Genomic DNA, 6,455 nt, shown 5'->3' on the forward strand with positions numbered 1-6,455 from the left:
GCGGCGCGATACCGGCGGTGACAGTTATGAGAACGCGGGAGAGAGAAGCGATTTCAGAAGTAGGTAGATTACGAAAGGGGATAATCTGATTTAGGGAAAACTATTGACTAATATTTGACTAAATCACTTTGATTTCACCATAAGTTTTTTTTTAATATTTTTTGTTATTGAAAATTAGTAGTTTAATTAATTGCGTCAACAAAACTTCTCTTCTTTTTTTTCAAGAATCGGTCAATGATTTTTATTTTTAAATAACATCATACTTATAAATATGGACAATTATGATCAGTGTTATAAATAGTTTTTAACATTACATCTATAACAACAGACACATAAATCTAATGTCTATAAGAATATTTTTATGCTAAAAGACCACAGACAAATATAAGACCACAAACAAAACACATACGACCACAGACTTTGACAAAAAATAGTGTCGTATGGGTGATGTTATATCCAATTTTTGTTGTAGTGCAGGATGAATATTTCTTCCAATTTCCAACATAAATTTATATGTAATAGAAATTCAATTACCTTGAATTCCTCAAAATATGCGTCTCTCACTGTTTGCGGAGTCAACTTCTAAGTGTATCCGCCTGGGTTCGGAATCCTCCTAAATGTGTCGTGCAATTGGTGGAGATCCCCGGGGGCTCTATCAACTGACTGTGGTTGTATTCCAATATGTCAAAGTAATTTAAGGAATTATTTGGTATACGAGAAATAATGATTTAAATTAAAATACTTACCCATCAGCCATCCTCTCAAAGAGGATCCTCCCGTCGCGCCTCGGGCAGTCAGTCCTAATCTCGGCCACTGATCGGCCTCTGGGCCTTCTAGCCCGTGAAGTAGTAGTGGTATGGGAAGTGGAACTCTCAGAAGTCGCAGAAATGTATGGCCCATAGCCTGAGGAGGACTGTCGCTCTTGCTCAGGACCAGAAGACCGACCAAACCCAAAAAAACCTCTATGACTAGACATGTTACCTGTTTCAAATTGATTCAGATAAGCATAGACACAACCTGTCTCTATCACGATCAGTCGTGTGAAATTTATAGCCATTCACAAAATACCCGGAATACGTTTCAATCTCATTTAAGGGCCCAGCTGCAAGCGACTTAGTATACGGGTTCAAATCATCGTTAGAAGGACGACTCACCTGTTACGCACAATAATTTAAGTTTGCAAGCCAATTTTAGTTAAGTAAATGTATATTTAACATAAGTATGTCGTATCTTACATAATGGCTAAACCACACAAGAAAATTGTTGTCATATGCAACCTTTAACTCTGCTCCGGTGATTGAAGGATTTGCATGTCGCATTTTCTCTTCGAAGATCCTTGGATACAAAGAAAAAGTTATATATTACTACCTATGTACGATGAATATTTATATACATAAATTGAACGACAATACTCACTTGATATATGTGTCTGCAACCTCCGCACAATTGCTTAAAATATACATATGCGCAACAATGTATTCTTTTGGCTCCATGTATCTCTTTGTCATTCGGCCAATTGAACGTCCAACTGGTTTGAATATTAAGAGTTCATTAAGATCATCATTCTCGGCAACAGGCTCATCAATATTGCGAGGCAAATTTCTCAACTTTGTAGTCACATGATCCTCAAAGTAATACGAAGAGAAGGTTGACATTTCTTCTAGTATATAGGCATTGCTGATGGATCCCTCAACCTTGGCTTTGTTTTTTATATGGTTTTTCAATGTCCTCAAATATTGTTCAAAAGGATACATCCACCGATACTGCACTGGACGGACAAGTCATGCTTCATCTGCCAAATGAACTGGTAGGTGCTCCATTGAGTCAAAGAAACTCGGTGGGAAGATACGCTCAAGTTTGCATAGAGTAACAACTATCTTCTTACTAAGTATTCTCATATCATGTATTGAGATATTCCGGGATTTTAATTCTCTGAAGAAGAAACTTAACTCTGTAATTGCCTCTCAAACGTTCTTAGGAAGAAGTTCTTTGAAGGCAACAAGTAGCAGTATTTGCATGAACATGTGACAGTCGTGACTTTTCATGTTGTGCATCTTCAGGTTGTTCAAATCAACGCATCTGCTAATATTTGACATGTACCCATCGGAAAACTTAAGACACTAGATCCATTGAAGTAAAATCTTCTTCTCATCCCTTTCAAGCGTGTAACAAGCTTTTGGATACTGTCGGGCTCCATCTAGTTTCTTCAATTTAGGCCGTCGGCAGAAGATGTTCAATTATTCTCTCGACTTTTCTGTATCTTTTCTCTTTCCCTTCACATTGAGGACAGTGTTGAACACGTTATCAAACATATTTTTCAATGTGCATGACATTTAGATTATGTCGAATCAAAAGATCCTTCCAATAGGGAAGATCTCAAAATATGCTTTTCTTTTTTCACCCAATGTGTTGATATTTTGCGAGTTGGGCGTTTTTGCGATCGAAGTCTTTTGTAACCTTCACGAAGCCCAACCTCTCAATTTGATCCAAGATTTTTGTTCCCGATCTCTGTTCTGGTGGATTCACATTGCAGGTTTTATTCTTCAAGAATGAAGTCTTATTTCTCCTAAACACATGATTACGAGGTAAGAACTTCCAATGATTATCAAACCATGATTATTTTCCACTCTTCGGTAGGGTGAATGCTTCTGTATTCCATACAGTGTGGACAGGCCAATCTCCCAGCTGTACCCACCCAGACAACATAGCGTACGCTGGAAAATCACCGATAGTCCATATAAGAGATGACCGCATCTGGAAATTTTGCTTCACAGATACGTCATAAGTGTTCACACCTACCTCCCACAAATATTTCAGCTCTTGTATTAGTGGCTGCAAGAATACGTCAAACTCCATCTTTGGGTTAGATGGCCCAGGCACGAGGACTGTAAGGATGAACATGAATTGTTCTTTCATGCACAACCACGGAGGCAAGTTATACGGTGTGACAATAACCGGCCAAGAAGAATATTGACGCCCTAATTGTGCAAATGGGGAAAAACCATCTGTAGAGAGGCCTAATCTCGCATTTCTGGTCTCCTCAACGAATCCAGGATAGACTGAATTCAAGTGTTTCCATGCCGGAGAGTCAGCCGGGTGGCGCATGATCCCATCGTTTGTTGAAGTCGCATGCCAGCGCATATTTTCGGCAATTGCTGGAGATGCAAACAACCTCTGCAAGGCGTCAAAGGAACGTAGTGCATCTGTTTGGCGGCCACACATTTCTTTCGACGGCTTCCAGATGCACGCAAGTTCTCCTTATATCGTGACTCACCACAGAAACTACAACTCTGCAGCTCACAATCATCCTCCTAATACAACATGCAATTATTAACACAACAATCGATCTTCTCTACTGGCAAACCCAAACCGTGCAGATTTCTCTTCGTACTGTAAAAGTTGTCAGGGCAGTTGTTATCCTTCGGTAAAGCCTTTTGAAACATCGAAGACAACTGATTGTAACATCTCTCTGACATATGGTTTTCAACCTTTATGCTCATGAATTTTTTTCATCCAGGATAACTGTGAGTAAGTGTCATAGGAAGGGTATAAAGGACTATCAGTTGCATTCAACATGTCATAAATCTATTTAGCGTCGGGATTGGGCGGCTCCTCGAGATTTGGAGGATCTTGGTAATTACTAGGTCCAACATGATCATGCACCATCCTTTGGTAGTTACTGTATGACCCATCATCCTCATCAATTCTTGTATGTTCTGTCGGCATATACACTGGTGCTTTCCCTTGATAAAACTAGGTTGTGTAATTGTGGACAAATCCACGCCTAGTAACATGTTCTCTGACTGTAGGTACAAATAAAAAGGCTTCATTCTTACAGTTCCTATATGGGCACCTCATGATACCTACTCCATATGTGTATGTTGTTTGATTTATCGCAAACTCAAGGAAACTCTCAAGTTCCGTTTCAAATGCAGCACGATCGTTGTATCTCACGTACACCACATACGATTATCACTCATTCTTGTACATTCTAATTGAAAAAAACAAAAAAAAATCATAAATTACTCGAATCAAACGAAATTTCGACAGCATACCAAGTGCTCGACTCTACCAGCAGCTATAGTGACCATAGTGGTCCTAATTTACTAAGCCTATACTAAGTCTACCCGGCCCTCCCATTGTCGAAACAATACAATACATATTAAGCAATAAAAAATAAAGTAAGTAAATTAAAAACAATCATTTGTTGGGAGAAGATCCTTAAGAAATAATCAATTTCTATCCCAAAATGAGAAAATCCTTAAGAAATTGATTAAATCTATCCCACAATATATAATAACATATCATTTCATCCTAAACACATACTAGCATACTTAATTTAACAAATTCATACTTAATCATACTTTAAAAACTAACAAATTAATCAAACTAATTAAAATTAATTTTACTTAATTCATAATTCACCACACTATATATTAATTTAAATATATCTAATTAACATTAATTTTAATCTAACAAAATAATAATAAATCAATTTAAAATTAATTTAACAAATACAATTAATCATACATCATAGTTAAACATCCTATAAATTAATTAAAGTTAATTTTAATCTAACAAATAAATAATAAATAAAATGGTGAGAACGAGAGCATACGGTGGTGGTCGATGGCGGTAACGGTAGCGGCGGCGGTGGGGCGGCGGGGACAGCCTGAAATTAGGGAGAGAGAGAGAGAGAGAGAGGAAGAGAGGGTAAGATAGAGAGAGAGAAAGACACACAAAAGGATGGAAGGGTGTGGGCTTACCTTGACGGAGGCGGACAGCGGGGGCGACGGAGACGACAGCGGCAGGGTGGGCAGGGGGCAAGGGGAGGGGGAAGGTTGCTGGGTGGTAAAATCTGCTGATGCTAGGGCTTGAAGCCCGATTTGGGCTTCACAATTAGCGGCGGCCCATTGCCGCCACAAATACCCGACCCGCCTCGCATTTACCAGCGCGATCTCACCGCCCCTAATCACCGACGGCATTTTGCCATTGGTATTGTTTAATATTAAAAAAAATTAATATATATTTGTGGCGGCTGGAATCTTTACCAGCGGTAGCGCCGCCGGAGATCACCGGCGGCGATGCTACCGCCGGTATTTCCGTCTAATTTTTAAAAAAAACGGGTTGGTCGCTCCGCCGTTGGAGAGCCGTCGGTAATCACCGGCAGCGCCGCCGGTAATTTTCACCGCTAAAACGGCATTTTTTTGTAGTGTTTACAGGTTTCAACTAAAGGATAAGTATATGTATTTAGTGAATGTGCATGAAAAGAAGAAGTCCACTGATCACTAACATACAAATATAAAGTATCTGTTAAGATTATCTAAAACTTAAAAGAACTGTAAAGGACGCAAAGTAGAAGAGTTTGCCTAAACTACAATCAGTTGAAGCAATCACATTTTCAACCGTTGGTCCACTCCTTGATAAGTTTAAGACAATGCGACATCTACTGCTTGAAGAAGGAATAAAATCAAGATTGTTCGAAGTCTTTATGCGGAGGCGATTAAGGCGTATCCCTTTTTTTTCCCCTGACACAATAGAACAAATACAACATTTCCATAAGATAGTCCACGATGTTCTAGAACGCTGAAAGTGACATATGATGAGTCAAATATAAAAATTTCAAGTTACTCTAAAGCCTAGATTTTTTAAGACATCTTTCCAATGCAAGTCGACCAAGTTAAAATGGTACGATTCAATAATTGATCAAATATCTAATTCAAGCAAGCCAAACCGCAACCATTCTTATTTCTCAAATCTCCAAAGCTCTCAATGCTAAGTCACTCTGGGCAACACATTTAACCAGAAGAAAAATCTAACGCTTAAAGATTTCAAGCTTTGATACAAGTTATCTCTTTAATCTCACAAGCAGTTTGCATAACATATCATAAACCTAGGTATCGAGTAGTATGATCTTAAGACTTTGTTCTTCATTATAACAGACTACTCTAGTTAGAATCAATCTCCTCCACCATACCTTAGCTAATACGCGCGTATGCCCTCTCTTCTGTTAATAATAAACTCCTTAAGAATGGGTGCGTAGTTTCTCATTTTTCATTTAATACACACGTCTGCCCCCAATGCATCTACTACTCTGTCATTCCCCATTTTTCTCATTCTGCCCTAAGTTCGTATGACCGGGATGGCTTATTATTCATGGAAAAAGTTTAAGTGAGATAAATGAAAACATTCAGCTCAAATGGGCTTACAAAGGGATAGACGTAGGGTTGGTAATTTTAGACTTTGTGGGCTAAGTGAAAGAAACTGTGCCTAAATCATCTAAGCACTTAGACCAAATCATTAAGATCTCATCAAGAGTACATGCAAGTTCTAATAAAATACAAAGTTAGGATGTCCAATACACACAAGTATAAATCATGCTATTCTGGGCATATTAACATTTAAAGCTCAAAACTCACAAGGTATGCTCAAAGTTGTAATTCCATCATACTCAC

This window comes from Salvia miltiorrhiza, chromosome 7 (assembly GCF_028751815.1).
Source record: "Salvia miltiorrhiza cultivar Shanhuang (shh) chromosome 7, IMPLAD_Smil_shh, whole genome shotgun sequence".
Classification (NCBI taxonomy): domain Eukaryota; kingdom Viridiplantae; phylum Streptophyta; class Magnoliopsida; order Lamiales; family Lamiaceae; genus Salvia; species Salvia miltiorrhiza.